The sequence below is a fragment of the Carcharodon carcharias genome, chromosome 17 (genome assembly GCF_017639515.1).
Source record: "Carcharodon carcharias isolate sCarCar2 chromosome 17, sCarCar2.pri, whole genome shotgun sequence".
Classification (NCBI taxonomy): domain Eukaryota; kingdom Metazoa; phylum Chordata; class Chondrichthyes; order Lamniformes; family Lamnidae; genus Carcharodon; species Carcharodon carcharias.
The window spans coordinates 10,688,870-10,706,779 of record NC_054483.1 but is presented as its reverse complement, the minus strand read 5'-3'; positions in this window follow the sequence as shown (position 1 = coordinate 10,706,779).

Here is a 17,910-nt window from a genome sequence, read left to right as displayed (position 1 = left end):
TTGTGTGAGTGTGTACAAAGTTGTGTGTGTGTGCTTGTGCACAGTTCTGTGTGTGTGTGTACACAGTGTGAGTGTGTGTGTGTGTAGACACTGTGTGTGTGTACACAGTGTGTGTGTGTGTGTGTACACAGTTTTGTGTGTGTGTGTACACAGTTTTGTGTGTGTGTGTGTGTGTACACATTTGTGTGTGTGTGAGTACACAGTTTTGTGTGTGTGTGTACACAGTTGTGTGTGTGTGTATACACTGTGTGTGTGTGTGTGTATACTGTGTCTGTGTGTGTGTACAAAGTTGTGTGTGTGTGTACAGTGTGTGTTTGTGTGTGTGTGTGTACACATTGTGTGTATGTGTGTGAGTGTGTACACACTGTGTTTGTCTGTACAGTGTGTGTGTGTACACAGTTGTGTGTCTGTGTGTGTACACAGTTCTGTGTGTGTGTGTACACATTTGTGTGTATGTGTACACAGTTGTGTCTGTGTGTGTGTGTACACAGTTGTGTGTGTGTGTGTGTGTGTACACATAGTGTGTACGTATACACTGTGTCTGTGTGTGTACACTGTGTGTGTACACTGTTGTGTGTGTGTGTGAGTACATAGTGTGTGTGTGTGTGCACACTATGTGTGTGTACACTGTGTGTGTCTGTACTCCGTTGGGTGTGTGTGTGTACACAGTTGTGTCTGTATGTACACAGTTGTGTGTGTGTACACATTTTTCTGTGTGTGTACACAGTTGTGTGTGTGTTTTTGCACAGTTCTGCGTGTGTGTGTGTACACAGTTGAGTATGTGTGTGTACATAGTTGTGTGTGTACACAGTTTTGTGTGTATGTGTGTATACAGTTGTGTGTGTACACAGTTGTGTGTGTGTGTGTACACTGTGTGTGTGTATACACGGTGTCTGTGTGTGTCTACACTGTATGTGTGCGTACACTGTGTGTGTACACTGTGTGTGTTTACACTGTTGTGTGTGTGTGCGTACACTGTGTGTGTGTGCACACTGTTGTGTGTATGTACACTGCTTGTGTGTCTGTACAGTGTTTATGTGTGTGTGTACACTGTTGTGTGTGTGTGTGTGTGTACACTGCGTGTGTGTGTACAGTGCGTGTGTGTGTGTGTACACTGTTGTGTGTGTGTGTGTACACTGTGTGTGTGTGTTTACACAGTGTGTGTATTTATACAAATTGTGTGTGTGTGTGTGTGTGTACACAGTTGTGTGTGTGTGTGTATGTGTGTGTACAGTGTGTGTTTGTGGGTGTGTACACATTGTGTGTATGTGTGTGTGTGTACACACTGTGTTTGTGTGTACACTGTGTGTGTGTACACAGTTGTGTGTGTGTGTATACACACTTGTGTGTGTGTGTGTGTACACAGTTGTGTGTGTGTACACAGTTTTGTGTGTGTGTGTGTACACAGTTGTGTGTGTCTGTTTGTGCACAGTTCTGTGTGTGTGTGTACATAGTGTGTGTGTGTGTGTGTACACACTTTGTGTGTTTACACAGTGTGTGTGTGTGTGTACACAGTTTTGTGTGTGTTTGGGTGTGGACACAGTTTTGTGTGTGTGTTTGTGTACACAGTTGTGTGTGTGTGAGTACACAGTTTTGTGTGTGTGTGTGTGTACACAGTTGTGTGTGTGTGTGTGTGTGTGTGTACACTGTGTGTGTGTGTATACTGGGTCTGTGTGTGTGTACACTGTGTGTGTGTGTACTGTTGTATGTGATTGTGTGTACACAGTGTTTCTGTGTGTGTGTACACAGTGTGTGTGTGTACACTGTGTGAGTGTGTGTACACATTTGTGTGTGTGCACACAGTTGTGTGTGTATGTGCACAGTTGTGTGTGTGTGTACACAATTGTGTGTGCGTGTGTACACAGTTGTGTGTGTGTGTGTACACTGTGTGTGTGTATACACTGTGGTGTGTACACAGTTGTGTGTGTGTGTGTGTACACAGTTGTGTGTGTGTGTACACATTGTGTGTATGTGTGTGTGTGTGTGTGTACAAACTGTGTTTGTGTGTACACTGTGTGTGTGTGTACACAGTTGTGTGTGTGTGTACACAGTTGTGGGTGTGTGTTTGTGCACAGTTCTGTGTGTGTGTGTGTACACAGTGTGTGTGTGTGTGTGTACACAGATTTTTTTGTGTGTGTGTGTACACAGTTGTGTGTGTATGTGTGTGTACAGAGTTGTCTGTGTGTGAGTATACAGTTTTGTGTGTGTGTGTACTCAGTTGTGTGTGTGTGTACACTGTGTGTGTGTATACTGTGTCTGTGTGTGTGCACACTGTGTGTGTGTACACTGTTGTGTGTGATTGTGTGTACACAGCTGTGTGTGTGTGTACACAGTGTGTGTGTGTGTATACACTATGTGTGTGTGAGTGTGTACACAATTGTGTGTGTGTGTACACAGTTGTGTGTGTATGTGTGTGTACAGTCTGTGTTTGTGTGTACACTGTGAGTGTGTGTGTACACAGTTGTGTGTGTGTGTACACAGTTGTGTGTGTGTACACAGTGTGTGTATGTGTGTATACACTGTGTGTGTACACAGTTGTGTGTCTATGTGTATGTGTACACAGTTGTGTTTGTGTGTACACAGTTGTGTGTGTATACAGTGTGTGTGTTTGTACACAATTATGTGAGGGTGTGTGTGTACACAGATGTGTGTGTGTGCGTGTACACATTTGTGTGTGTACACTGTGAGTGTGTGTGTACACTGTGTGTGTGTACACTGTGTGAGTGTGTGTACACAGTTGTGTGTGTGTATGTGTACAGTTGTGTATGTATACACAGTGTGTGTGTGTGTACACAGTATGTGTTTGCGTACATAGTTGTGTGTGTGTACACAGTTGTGTGTGTGTGTGTACACAGTGTGTGTGTGTATACTGTACGTGTGTGTGTCTGTGTACACAGTTGTGTGTGTGTACACAGTTGTGTCTGTGTGTACACAGTTGTGTATGTGTGTGTGTACACAGTTGTGTGTGTGTGTGTACACGGTTGTGTGTGTGTGTACACAGTGTGTGTGTATACACTGTGTGTGTGTGTGTGCGTGTGTGCGTGTACACAGTTGTGTGTGTGTGTGTATGTGTACACAGTTGTGTTTGTGTGTACACAGTTGTGTTTGTGTGTGTACACAGGTTGTGTGTTTGTACACAATTGTGTGAGTGTGTGTGTGTGTACACAGATGTGTGTGTGCGTGTACACAGTTGTGTGTGTGCACTGTGAGTGTGTGTGTACACTGTGTGTGTGTATACACTGTGGTGTGTACACAGTTGTGTGTGTGTGTGTGTACACAGTTGTGTGTGTGTGTACACATTGTGTGTATGTGTGTGTGTGTACAAACTGTATTTGTGTGTACACTGTGTGTGTGTACACAGTTGTGTGTGTGTACACATTTGTGTGTGTGTGTGTACATAGTTGTTTGTGTGTGTACAAAGTTGTGTGTGTGTGTTTGTGCACAGTTCTGTGTGTGTGTGTACACAGTGTGTGTGTGTGTGTACACAGATTTTTTTGTGTGTGTGTGTACACAGTTGTGTGTGTATGTGTGTGTACAGAGTTGTCAGTGTGTGAGTATACAGTTTTGTGTGTGTGTGTACTAAGTTGTGTGTGTGTGTGTACACTGTGTGTGTGTATACTGTGTCTGTGTGTGTGTGTGTGTGTGTACACTGTTGTGTGTGATTGTGTGTACACAGCTGTGTGTTTGTGTACACAGTGTGTGTCTGTGTATACGCTATGTGTGTGTGTACACACAATTGTGTGTGTGTGTACACAGTTGTGTGTGTATGTGTGTGTACAGTCTGTGTTTGTGTGTACACTGTGAGTGTGTGTGTATACAGTTGTGTGTGTGTGTACAGTGTGTGTTTGTGTGTGTGTAGACATTGTGTGTATGTGTGTGTGTGTGTACACACTGTGTTTGTGTGTACACTGTGTGTGTACACAGTTGTGTGTGTGTGTGTACACAGTTGTGTGTGTGTGTGTACACAGTTGTGTGTGTGTACACAGTTTTGTGTGAGTGTGTACAGTTGTGTATGTATACACTGTGTGTGTGGTAACACAGTATGTGTTTGCGTACATAGTTGTGTGTGTGTACACAGTTGTGTGTGTGTGTGTGTACACAGTGTGTGTGTGTATACTGTGCGTGTGTGTCTGTGTACACAGTTGTGTGTGTGTGTGTACACAGTTGTGTATGTGCGTTCACAGTGTGAGTGTGTGTACAAAGTGTCTGTGTGTGTACACTGTTGTGCGTGTCTGTGTGTACACAGTTGTGTCTGTGTGTGTACACAGTTGTGTGTGTGTGTACAGAGTGTGTGTGTGTATACACTGTGTGTGTGTACACAGTTGTGTGTGTGTATGTGTACACAGTTGTGTTTGTGTGTACACAGTTATGTGTGTATACAGTGTGTGTGTTTGTACACAATTATGTGAGTGTGTGTGTGTACACAGATGTGTGTGTACACTGTGAGTGTGTGTGTACACTGTGTGTGTACACTGTGTGAGTGTGTGTACACAGTTGTGTGTGTGTGTACACAGTTTTGTGTGTGTGTACACAGTTGTGTGTGTGTGTTTGTGCACAGTTCTGTGTGTGTGTACACAGTGTGTCTATGTGTGTGTGTGTACCCAGTTTTGTGTGTGTGTGTGTGTTTGTACACAGTTGTGTGTGTGTGTTTGTTAGTACACAGTTGTGTGTGTGTGAGTACACAGTTTTGTGTGTTTGTACACAGTTGTGGGTGTCTGTGTACACTGTGTGTCTGTGTGTGTGTGTGTGTATACTGTGTCTGGGTGTGTGTACACTGTGTGTGTGTGTGTACACTGTTGTGTGTGATTGTGTGTTCACAGTGTATCTGTGTTTGTGTACACAGTGTGTGTGTATACTATGTGTGTGTGTACACATTTGTGTGTGTGTACACAGTTGTGTGTGTATGTGCACAGTTGTGTGTTTGTGTACACAGTTGTGTTTGTTTGTACACAGTTGTTTGTGTGTGTGTGTGTGCACACAGTATGTGTGTTTGTACACAATTGTGTGAGTGTGTGTGTGTACACAGATGTCTGTGTGTGCGTGTACACAGTTGTGTGTGTACACTGTGTGTGTGTGTACACTGTGTGAGTGTGTGTACACAGTTGCGTGTGTGTGTAGACAGTTGTGTGTGTATGTAAACAGTTGTGTGTGTGTGTACACAGTTGTGTGTGTGTGCACACAGTCGTGTGTGTGTGTATACACAGTTGTGTGTGTGGGAGTTCTCACAGTTGTGTGTGGGTACACAGTTGTGTGTGTGTGTGTGTGTATGTATAGACAGTCGTGTGTCTGTACACAGTTGTGTGTGTGTGTATACACAGTGTGTGTTTGTGTGTACACAGTTGAGTATGAATGTACACAGTTGTGTGTTTGTGTACACAGTGTGTGTGTGTGTGTGTATACACTGTGTGTGTTTGTGTGTGTGTGTACACAGTTGTGTGTGTGTGTTTGTGCACAGTTCTGTGTGTGTGTACACAGTGTGTCTATGTGTGTGTGTGTACCCAGTTTTGTGTGTGTGTGTGTGTTTGTACACAGTTGTGTGTGTGTGTTTGTTAGTACACAGTTGTGTGTGTGTGAGTACACAGTTGTGTGTGTCTGTGTACACTGTGTGTCTGTGTGTGTGTGTGTGTGTATACTGTGTCTGGGTGTGTGTACACTGTGTGTGTGTGTGTACACTGTTGTGTGTGATTGTGTGTTCACAGTGTATCTGTGTTTGTGTACACAGTGTGTGTGTATACTATGTGTGTGTGTACACATTTGTGTGTGTGTGTGTACACAGTTGTGTGTGTATGTGCACAGTTGTGTGTTTGTGTACACAGTTGTGTTTGTTTGTACACAGTTGTTTGTGTGTGTGTGTGCACACAGTATGTGTGTTTGTACACAATTGTGTGAGTGTGTGTGTGTACACAGATGTCTGTGTGTGCGTGTACACAGTTGTGTGTGTACACTGTGAGTGTGTGTGTACACTGTGTGTGTGTGTACACTGTGTGAGTGTGTGTACACAGTTGCGTGTGTGTGTAGACAGTTGTGTGTGTATGTAAACAGTTGTGTGTGTGTGTACACAGTTGTGTGTGTGTGCACACAGTCGTGTGTGTGTGTATACACAGTTGTGTGTGTGGGAGTTCTCACAGTTGTGTGTGGGTACACAGTTGTGTGTGTGTGTGTGTATGTATAGACAGTCGTGTGTCTGTACACAGTTGTGTGTGTGTATACACAGTGTGTGTTTGTGTGTACACAGTTGAGTATGAATGTACACAGTTGTGTGTTTGTGTACACAGTGTGTGTGTGTGTGTGTATACACTGTGTGTGTTTGTGTGTGTGTGTACACAGTTGTGTCTGTGTGTACACAGTTGTGTGTGTGTGCACACAATTGTGTTTGCGTGTGCACACTGTTGTGTGTGTGTACACAGTGTGTGTGTGTATACACTGTGTATTTGTGTGTACACAGTTGTGTGTGTGTGTACAGTGTGTGTTTGTGTGTGTGTACACATTGTGTGTATGTGTGTGTGTGTACACACTGTGTTTGTGTGTACACTGTGTGTGTGTGTGCACAGTTGTGTGTGTGTGTGTACACAGTTGTGTGTGTGTGTACACAGTTGTGTGTGTGTGTGTGTTTGTGTACACAATTGTGTGTGCATGTCTACACAGTTGTGTGTGTGTACACAGCGTGTGTGTCTGTATACACTGTTGGTGTGTGTACACAGTTCTGTGTGTGTGTGTGTGTGTGCACAGTGTGTGTGTGTGTGTGTGTACAGTGTGTGTTTGTGTGTGTGTGTACACAGTTGTGTGTGTGTGTACACAGATGTGTGTGTGTGCGTGTACAAAGTTGTGTGTGTATAATATGAGTGTGTGTGTACACTGTGTGTGTTTGTGTACACTGTGTGAGTGTGTGTACACAGTTGTGCGTGTGTGTACACAGTTGAGTGTGTATGTAAACAGTTGTTTGTGTGTGTGTACACAGTTGTGTGTATGTGCACACAGTTGTGTGTGTGTGTGTGTGTGTGTACAAAGTTGTGTGTGTGTGTGTTCTCACAGTATGTGTGTGTACAAAGTTGTGTGTGTGTGTGTACACAGTTGTGTGTGTGTGTACACAGTTGTGTGTGTATGTGTGTATATATACACAGCCGTGTGTCTGTACACAGTTGTGTGTGTGTGTTTATACAGTTGTGTGTGTGTGTTCACAGTATGTGTGTGTTTACACAGTTGTGTGATGTGTACAGTTGTGTGTGTGTGAACACAGTGTGTGTGTGTATACACTGTGTGTGTGTACACATTTGTTTGTGAGTGTGTGTGTACACAGTTGTGTCTGTGTGTACACAGTTGTGTATGTGTGTGTGTACACAGTTGTGTGGGAGTGTACACGGTTGTGTGTGTGTACACAGTGTGTGTGTATACACTGTGTGTGTGTGCGTGTGTGCGTGTACACAGTTGTGTGTGTGTGTATGTGTACACAGTTGTGTTTGTGTGCACACAGTTGTGTTTGTGTGTGTCCACAGGTTGTGTGTTTGTACACAATTGTGTGAGTTTGTGTGTGTACACAGATGTGTGTGTGTGCGTGTACACAGTTGTGTGTGTGCACTGTGAGTGTGTGTGTACACTGTGTGTGTGTGTACACTGTGTGAGTGTGTGTACACAGTTGTGTGTGTATGTAAACAGTAGTGTGTGTGTACACAGTTGTGTGTGCGTGCACACAGCTTTGTGTGCATGTACACAGTTGTGTGTGTGTGTGTTCTCACAGTTGTGTGTGTGTACACAGTTGTGTATGTGTGTACAAAGTTGTCTGTGTGTACAGAGTTGTGTGTGTGTGTATATATATACACAGTCGTGTGTCTGTACACAGTTGTGTGTGTGTGTGTGTACACAGTTGTGTGTGTTTGCACACCGTTGTGTGTGTGTGCACAGTTGTGTGTGTGTGTGTACACAGGTGTGTGTTTGTGTGTACACAGTTGTGTGTGTGTACACAGTTGTGTGTGTGTGTACACAGATGTGTGTGTGTGTGTGTGTACAGAGGGTGTGTGTGTGTGTACACAGTTGTGTGTGTGTGTACACCGTTGTGTGTGTGTGTGTGTGTGCACAGTTGTGTGTGTGTGTATACACAGTTGTGTGTGTTTCTGTACACAGTGTGTGTGTTTGGGTGTACACAGTTGTGTGTGTGTGTACACAGTTGTGTGTGTGTGTAAACTGTGTGTGTGTGTGTGTACACTATGTGTGTGTACACTGTTGTGTGTATGTACACCGTGTGTGTCTGTACAGTGTGTGTGTGAGTACACTGTTGTGTGTGTGTGTGTGTGTGTGTGTACACTTTGCGTGTGTGTACAGTGTGTGTATGCGTACACTGTTGTGTGTGATTGTGTGTTCAAAGTGTATCTGTGTTTGTGTACACAGTGTGTGTGTATACTATGTGTGTGTGTGTACACATTTGTGTGTGTGTGTGTATACACAGTTGTGTGTGTATGTGCACAGTTGTGTGTTTGTGTACACAGTTGTGTTTGTTTGTACACAGTTGTGTGTGTGTGTGTGTGCACAGTGTGTGTGTTTGTACACAATTGTGTGAGTGTGTGTTGTGTACACAGATGTCTGTGTGTGCGTGTACACAGTTGTGTGTGTACACTGTGAGTGTGTGTGTACACTGTGTGTGTGTGTACACTGTGTGAGTGTGTGTACACAGTTGTGTGTGTGTGTACACAGTTGTGTGTGTATGTGTGTATATATACACAGCCGTGTGTCTGTACACAGTTGTGTGTGTGTGTTTATACAGTTGTGTGTGTGTGTTCACAGTGTGTGTGTGTTTACACAGTTGTGTGATGTGTACAGTTGTGTGTGTGTGAACACAGTGTGTGTGTGTGTATACACTGTGTGTGTGTACACATTTGTTTGTGAGTGTGTGTGTACACAGTTGTGTCTGTGTGCACACAGTTGTGTATGTGTGTGTGTACACAGTTGTGTGGGTGTGTACACGGTTGTGTGTGTGTACACAGTGTGTGTGTATACACTGTGTGTGTGTGTGTGTGTGCGTGTACACAGTTGTGTGTGTGTGTGTACGTGTACACAGTTGTGTTTGTGTGTACACAGTTGTGTTTGTGTGTGTACACAGGTTGTGTGTTTGTACACAATTGTGTGAGTTTGTGTGTGTACACAGATGTGTGTGTGTGCGTGTACACAGTTGTGTGTGTGTGTACACCGTTGTGTGTGTGTGTGTGTGTGCACAGTTGTGTGTGTGTGTATACACAGTTGTGTGTGTTTCTGTACACAGTGTGTGTGTTTGGGTGTACACAGTTGTGTGTGTGTGTACACAGTTGTGTGTGTGTGTAAACTGTGTGTGTGTGTGTGTACACTATGTGTGTGTACACTGTTGTGTGTATGTACACCGTGTGTGTCTGTACAGTGTGTGTGTGAGTACACTGTTGTGTGTGTGTGTGTGTGTACACTTTGCGTGTGTGTACAGTGTGTGTATGCGTACACTGTTGTGTGTGATTGTGTGTTCAAAGTGTATCTGTGTTTGTGTACACAGTGTGTGTGTATACTATGTGTGTGTGTGTACACATTTGTGTGTGTGTGTGTATACACAGTTGTGTGTGTATGTGCACAGTTGTGTGTTTGTGTACACAGTTGTGTTTGTTTGTACACAGTTGTGTGTGTGTGTGTGTGTGCACAGTGTGTGTGTTTGTACACAATTGTGTGAGTGTGTGTTGTGTACACAGATGTCTGTGTGTGCGTGTACACAGTTGTGTGTGTACACTGTGAGTGTGTGTGTACACTGTGTGTGTGTGTACACTGTGTGAGTGTGTGTACACAGTTGTGTGTGTGTGTACACAGTTGTGTGTGTATGTGTGTATATATACACAGCCGTGTGTCTGTACACAGTTGTGTGTGTGTGTTTATACAGTTGTGTGTGTGTGTTCACAGTGTGTGTGTGTTTACAGTTGTGTGATGTGTACAGTTGTGTGTGTGTGAACACAGTGTGTGTGTGTGTATACACTGTGTGTGTGTACACATTTGTTTGTGAGTGTGTGTGTACACAGTTGTGTCTGTGTGTACACAGTTGTGTATGTGTGTGTGTACACAGTTGTGTGGGTGTGTACACGGTTGTGTGTGTGTACACAGTGTGTGTGTATACACTGTGTGTGTGTGCGTGTGTGCGTGTACACAGTTGTGTGTGTGTGTGTACGTGTACACAGTTGTGTTTGTGTGTACACAGTTGTGTTTGTGTGTGTACACAGGTTGTGTGTTTGTACACAATTGTGTGAGTTTGTGTGTGTACACAGATGTGTGTGTGTGCGTGTACACAGTTGTGTGTGTGCACTGTGAGTGTGTGTGTACACTGTGTGTGTGTGTACACTGTGTGAGTGTGTGTACACAGTTGTGTGTGTATGTAAACAGTAGTGTGTGTGTACACAGTTGTGTGTGCGTGCACACAGCTTTGTGTGCATGTACACAGTTGTGTGTGTGTGTGTTCTCACAGTTGTGTGTGTGTACACAGTTGTGTATGTGTGTACAAAGTTGTCTGTGTGTACAGAGTTGTGTGTGTGTGTATATATATACACAGTCGTGTGTCTGTACACAGTTGTGTGTGTGTGTGTGTGTACACAGTTGTGTGTGTTTGCACACCGTTGTGTGTGTGTGCACAGTTGTGTGTGTGTGTACACAGCTGTGTGTTTGAGTGTACACAGTTGTGTGTGTGTACACAGTTGTGTGTGTGTGTACACAGATGTGTGTGTGTGTGTGTGTACAGAGGGTGTGTGTGTGTGTACACAGTTGTGTGTGTGTACACCGTTGTGTGTGTGTGTGCACAGTTGTGTGTGTGTGTATACACAGTTGTGTGTGTTTCTGTACACAGTGTGTGTGTTTGGGTGTACACAGTTGTGTGTGTGTGTACACAGTTGTGTGTGTGTGTAAACTGTGTGTGTGTGTGTACACTATGTGTGTGTACACTGTTGTGTGTATGTACACCGTGTGTGTCTGTACAGTGTGTGTGTGAGTACACTGTTGTGTGTGTGTGTGTGTGTGTACACTTTGCGTGTGTGTACAGTGTGTGTATGCGTACACTGTTGTGTGTGATTGTGTGTTCACAGTGTATCTGTGTTTGTGTACACAGTGTGTGTGTATACTATGTGTGTGTGTGTACACATTTGTGTGTGTGTGTGTATACACAGTTGTGTGTGTATGTGCACAGTTGTGTGTTTGTGTACACAGTTGTGTTTGTTTGTACACAGTTGTGTGTGTGTGTGTGTGCACAGTGTGTGTGTTTGTACACAATTGTGTGAGTGTGTGTTGTGTACACAGATGTCTGTGTGTGCGTGTACACAGTTGTGTGTGTACACTGTGAGTGTGTGTGTACACTGTGTGTGTGTGTACACTGTGTGAGTGTGTGTACACAGTTGTGTGTGTGTGTACACAGTTGTGTGTGTATGTATGTATATATACACAGCCGTGTGTCTGTACACAGTTGTGTGTGTGTGTTTATACAGTTGTGTGTGTGTGTTCACAGTGTGTGTGTGTTTACACAGTTGTGTGATGTGTACAGTTGTGTGTGTGTGAACACAGTGTGTGTGTGTGTATACACTGTGTGTGTGTACACATTTGTTTGTGAGTGTGTGTGTACACAGTTGTGTCTGTGTGTACACAGTTGTGTATGTGTGTGTGTACACAGTTGTGTGGGTGTGTACACGGTTGTGTGTGTGTACACAGTGTGTGTGTATACACTGTGTGTGTGTGCGTGTGTGCGTGTACACAGTTGTGTGTGTGTGTGTACGTGTACACAGTTGTGTTTGTGTGTACACAGTTGTGTTTGTGTGTGTACACAGGTTGTGTGTTTGTACACAATTGTGTGAGTTTGTGTGTGTACACAGATGTGTGTGTGTGCGTGTACACAGTTGTGTGTGTGCACTGTGAGTGTGTGTGTACACTGTGTGTGTGTGTACACTGTGTGAGTGTGTGTACACAGTTGTGTGTGTATGTAAACAGTAGTGTGTGTGTACACAGTTGTGTGTGCGTGCACACAGCTTTGTGTGCATGTACACAGTTGTGTGTGTGTGTGTTCTCACAGTTGTGTGTGTGTACACAGTTGTGTATGTGTGTACAAAGTTGTCTGTGTGTACAGAGTTGTGTGTGTGTGTATATATATACACAGTCGTGTGTCTGTACACAGTTGTGTGTGTGTGTGTGTGTACACAGTTGTGTGTGTTTGCACACCGTTGTGTGTGTGTGCACAGTTGTGTGTGTGTGTGTACACAGCTGTGTGTTTGAGTGTACACAGTTGTGTGTGTGTACACAGTTGTGTGTGTGTGTACACAGATGTGTGTGTGTGTGTGTGTACAGAGGGTGTGTGTGTGTGTACACAGTTGTGTGTGTGTGTACACCGTTGTGTGTGTGTGTGTGTGCACAGTTGTGTGTGTGTGTATACACAGTTGTGTGTGTTTCTGTACACAGTGTGTGTGTTTGGGTGTACACAGTTGTGTGTGTGTGTACACAGTTGTGTGTGTGTGTAAACTGTGTGTGTGTGTGTACACTATGTGTGTGTACACTGTTGTGTGTATGTACACCGTGTGTGTCTGTACAGTGTGTGTGTGAGTACACTGTTGTGTGTGTGTGTGTGTGTGTACACTTTGCGTGAGTGTACAGTGTGTGTATGCGTACACTGTTGTGTGTGATTGTGTGTTCACAGTGTATCTGTGTTTGTGTACACAGTGTGTGTGTATACTATGTGTGTGTGTGTACACATTTGTGTGTGTGTGTGTATACACAGTTGTGTGTGTATGTGCACAGTTGTGTGTTTGTGTACACAGTTGTGTTTGTTTGTACACAGTTGTGTGTGTGTGTGTGTGCACAGTGTGTGTGTTTGTACACAATTGTGTGAGTGTGTGTTGTGTACACAGATGTCTGTGTGTGCGTGTACACAGTTGTGTGTGTACACTGTGAGTGTGTGTGTACACTGTGTGTGTGTGTACACTGTGTGAGTGTGTGTACACAGTTGTGTGTGTGTGTAGACAGTTGTGTGTGTATGTAAACAGTTGTGTGTGTGTGTACACAGTTGTGTGTGTGTGCACACAGTTGTGTGCATGTGTATACACAGTTGTGTGTGTGGGAGTTCTAATAGTTGTGTGTGGGTACACAGTTGTGTGTGTGTGTGTGTATATGTATAGACAGTCGTGTGTCTGTACACAGTTGTGTGTGTGTGTGTACACAGTTGTGTGTGTGTGTATACACAGTGTGTGTTTGTGTGTACACAGTTGAGTATGAATGTACACAGTTGTGTGTTTGTGTACACAGTGTGAGTGTGTGTGTATACACTGTGTGTGTTTGTGTGTGTGTGTGTACACAGTTGTGTCTGTGTGTACACAGTTGTGTGTGTACACAATTGTGTGTGCGTGTGTACACTGTTGTGTGTGTGTACACAGTGTTTGTGTGTATATACTGTGTATGTGTGTGTACACAGTTGTGTGTGTGTGTACACAGTTGCGTGTTTGTGTGTGTACAGTGTGTGTTTGTGTGTGTGTACACATTGTGTGTATGTGTGTGTGTACACACTGTGTTTGTGTGTACACTGTGTGTGTGTGTGTACACAGTTGTGTGTGTGTGTGTACACAGTTGTGTGTGTGTGTGTACACAGTTGTGTGTGTGTGTGTACACAGTTGTGTGTGTGTACACAATTGTGTGTGCGTGTCTACACAGTTGTGTGTGTGTGTACACAGCGTGTGTGTCTGTATACACTGTTTGTGTGTGTACACAGTTCTGTGTGTGTGTGTGTGCACAGTTGTGTGTGTGTGTGTACAGTGTGTGTTTGTGTGTGTGTGTACACAGTTGTGTGTGTGTGTACACAGATGTGTGTGTGTGCGTGTACAAAGTTGTGTGTGTATAATGTGAGCGTGTGTGTACACTGTGCGTGTTTGTGTACACTGTGTGAGTGTGTGTACACAGTTGTGTGTGTGTGTGTACACAGTTGAGTGTGTATGTAAACAGTTGTTTGTGTGTGTGCACACAGTTGTGTGTGTGTGTGTGTACAAAGTTGTGTGTGTGTGTGTGTACAAAGTTGTGTGTGTGTTTCTGCACACAGTGTGTGTGTTTGGGTGTACACAGTTGTGTGTGTGTGTACACAGTTGTGTGTGTGCGTAAACTGTGTGTGTGTGTGTGTGTACACTATGTGTGTGTACACTGTTGTGTGTATGTACACCGTGTGTGTGTACAGTATGTGTGTGAGTACACTGTTGTGTGTGTGTGTGTACACTTTGCGTGTGTGTACAGTGTGTGTATGTGTACACTGTTGTGTGTGTTTGTGTGTACACTGTGTGTGTGTACACAGTGTGTGTGTGAATGCACAGTGAGTGTGTGTGTGCACAGTTGTGTGTGTGTGTGTACGGTGTGTGTTTGTGTGTGTGTACACTGTGTGTGTGTATGTGTGTGTGTACACAGTCTGTGTGTGTGTATGTGAGTACACAGTATGTGTGTGTGTGCACACTGTGTGTGTCTACGCTGTGTGTGTCTGTACACAGTTGTGTGTGTGTGTACACAGTTGTGTCTGTATGTACACAGTTGTGTGTGTGTACACAGTTTTGTGTGTGTGTGTACACAGTTGTGTGTGTGTGTGTACATAGTTGTGTGTGTAAACAGTTTTGTGTGTATGTGTGTATACAGTTGTGTGTGTACACAGTTGTGTGTGTGTGCGTGTACACTGTGCGGGTGTATACACTGTGTCTGTGTGTGTCTACACTGTGTGTGTGTACACTGTTGTGTGTGTGTGTACACTGTTGTGTGTATGTACACTGATTGTGTGTCTGTACAGTGTTTATGTGTGTGTGTACACTGTTGTGTGTCTGTGTAAACTGCCTGTGTATGTACAGTTTGTGTGTGTACACTGTTGTGTGTGTGTGTTTACACTGTGTGTGTGTGTTTACACAGTGTGTATATTTATACAAAGTGTGTGTGTGTATGTGTGTACACAGTTGTGTGTGTGTGTACAGTGTGTGTTTGTGTGTGTGTAGACTTTGTGTGTATGTGTGTGTGTGTTTACACACTGTGTTTGTGTGTACACTGTGTGTGTGTACACAGTTGTGTGTGTGTGTACACAGTTGTGTGTGTGTACACAGTTGTGTGTGTGTGTGTACACAGTTGTGTGTGTGTACACAGTTGTGTGTGTGTGTACACAGATGTGTCTGTGTGTGTGTGTCTACAGAGGGTGTGTGTGTGTGTGTACACAGTTGTGTGTGTGTGTACACAGTTGTGTGTGTGTGTACACAGATGTGTCTGTGTGTGTGTGTGTACAGAGGGTGTGTGTGTGTATACACAGTTGTGTGTGTGTTTCTGTACACAGTGTGTGTGTTTGGGTGTACACAGTTGTGTGCGTGTATACACAGTTGTGTGTGTGTGTAAACTATGTGTGTGTGTGTGTGTACACTATATGTGTGTACACTGTTGTGTGTATGTACACCGTGTGTGTGTGTACAGTATGTGTGTGAGTACACTGTTGTGTGTGTGTGTACACTTTGCGTGTGTGTACAGTGTGTGTATGTGTACACTGTTGTGTGTGTTTGTGTGTACACTGTGTGTGGGTACACAGTGTGTGTGTGAATACACAGTGTGTGTGTGTGTGTGCACAGTTGTGTGTGTGTGTGTACGGTGTGTGTTTGTGTGTGTGTGTACACTGTGTGTATGTGTGTGTACACAGTCTGTGTGTGTGTGTGTGTACACTGTGTGTGTGTACACAGTTGTGTGTGTGTGTGGGTACACATTTGTGTGTGTGTCTGTGTACACAGATTTGTGTGTGTGTTCACAGTTGTGTGTGTGTGTTTGTGCACAGTTGTGTATGTGTCTGTACACAGTTGTGTGTGTACACAGTTTTGTGTGCATGTGTGTGCACAGTTGTGTGTGTACACAGTTGTGTGTGTGTGTGTACACAGTTGTGTGTGTGTGTGTGTACACAGTTGTGTGTGTGTGTACACAGTTGTGTGTGTACACAGTTGTGTGTGTGTGTACACAGATGTGTCTGTGTGTGTGTGTACAGAGGGTGTGTGTGTGTGTACACAGTTGTGTGTGTGTGTACACCGTTGTGTGTGTGTGTGTGTGTGTGTGCACAGTTGTGTGTGTGTGTATACACAGTTGTGTGTGTGTTTCTGTACACAGTGTGTGTGTTTGGGTGTACACAGTTGTGTGTGTGTGTGTACACAGTTGTGTGTGTGTGTAAACTGTGTGTGTGTGTACACTATGTGTGTGTACACTGTTGTGTGTATGTACACCGTGTGTGTGTGTACAGTATGTGTGTGAGTACACTGTTGTGTGCGTGTGTGTGCACTTTGAGTGTGTGTACAGTGTGTGTATGTGTACACTGTTGTGCGTGTTTGTGTGTACACTGTGTGTGTGTACACAGTGTGTGTGTGAATACACAGTGTGTGTGTGTGTGCACAGTTGTGTGTGTGTGTGTACGGTGTGTGTTTGTGTGTGTGTGTACACTGTGTGTGTATGTGTGTGTGTACACAGTCTGTGTGTGTGTGTACACTGTGTGTGTGTGTGTACACAGTTGTGTGTGTGTGTTTGTGCACAGTTGTGTGTGTGTGTGTACACATTTGTCTGTGTGTGTACACAGTTGTGTATGTGTCTGTACACAGTTGTGTGTGCACACAGTTTTGTGTGCATGTGTGTGCACAGTTGTGTGTGTACACAGTTGAGTGTGTGTGTGTGTACACTGTGTGTGTGTGTATACACTGCGTCTGTGTGTGTGTACACTGTGTGTGTTTGTGTACACTGTTGTGAGTGTATGTGAGTACACAGTACGTGTGTGTGTGCACACTGTGTGTGTCTACGCTGTGTGTGTCTGTAGACAGTTGTGTGTGTGTGTACACTGTTGTGTCTGTATGTACACAGTTGTGTGTGTGTACACAGTTTTGTGTGTGTGTGTACACAGTTGTGTGTTTGTGTTTGTGCACAGTTCTGCGTGTGTGTGTGTACACAGTTGAGTATGTGTGTGTACATAGTTGTGTGTGTACACAGTTGTGTGTGTGTGTGTACACTGTGGGGGTGTATACACTGTGTCTGTGTGTGTCTACACTGTGTGTGTGTGCGTACACTGTGTGTGTGTGTACACTGTGTGTGTACACTGTTGTGTGTGTGTACACAATTGTGTGTGCGTGTCTACACAGTTGTGTGTGTGAGTACACAGCGTGTGTGTCTGTATACACTGTTGGTGTGTGTACACAGTTCTGTGTGTGTGTGTGCACAGTTGTGTGTGTGTGTGTGTGTACAGTGTGTGTTTGTGTGTGTGTGTACACAGTTGTGTGTGTGTGTACACAGATGTGTGTGTGTGCGTGTACAAAGTTGTGTGTGTATAATGTGAGTGTGTGTGTACACTGTGCGTGTTTGTGTACACTGTGTGAGTGTGTGTACACAGTTGTGTGTGTGTGTGTACACCGTTGAGTGTGTATGTAAACAGTTGTTTGTGTGTGTGTACACAGTTGTGTGTGTGTGCACACAGTTGTGTGTGTGTGTGTACAAAGTTGTGTGTGTGTTTCTGTACACAGTGTGTGTGTTTGGGTGTACACAGTTGTGTGTGTGTGTACACAGTTGTGTGTGTGCGTAAACTGTGTGTGTGTGTGTGTGTGTGTACACTATGTGTGTGTACACTGTTGTGTGTATGTACACCGTGTGTGTGTACAGTATGTGTGTGAGTACACTGTTGTGTGTGTGTGTACACTTTGCGTGTGTGTACAGTGTGTGTATGTGTACACTGTTGTGTGTGTTTGTGTGTACACTGTGTGTGTGTACACAGTGTGTGTGTGAATGCACAGTGAGTGTGTGTGTGCACAGTTGTGTGTGTGTGTGTACGGTGTGTGTTTGTGTGTGTGTACACTGTGTGTGTGTATGTGTGTGTGTACACAGTCTGTGTGTGTGTATGTGAGTACACAGTATGTGTGTGTGTGCACACTG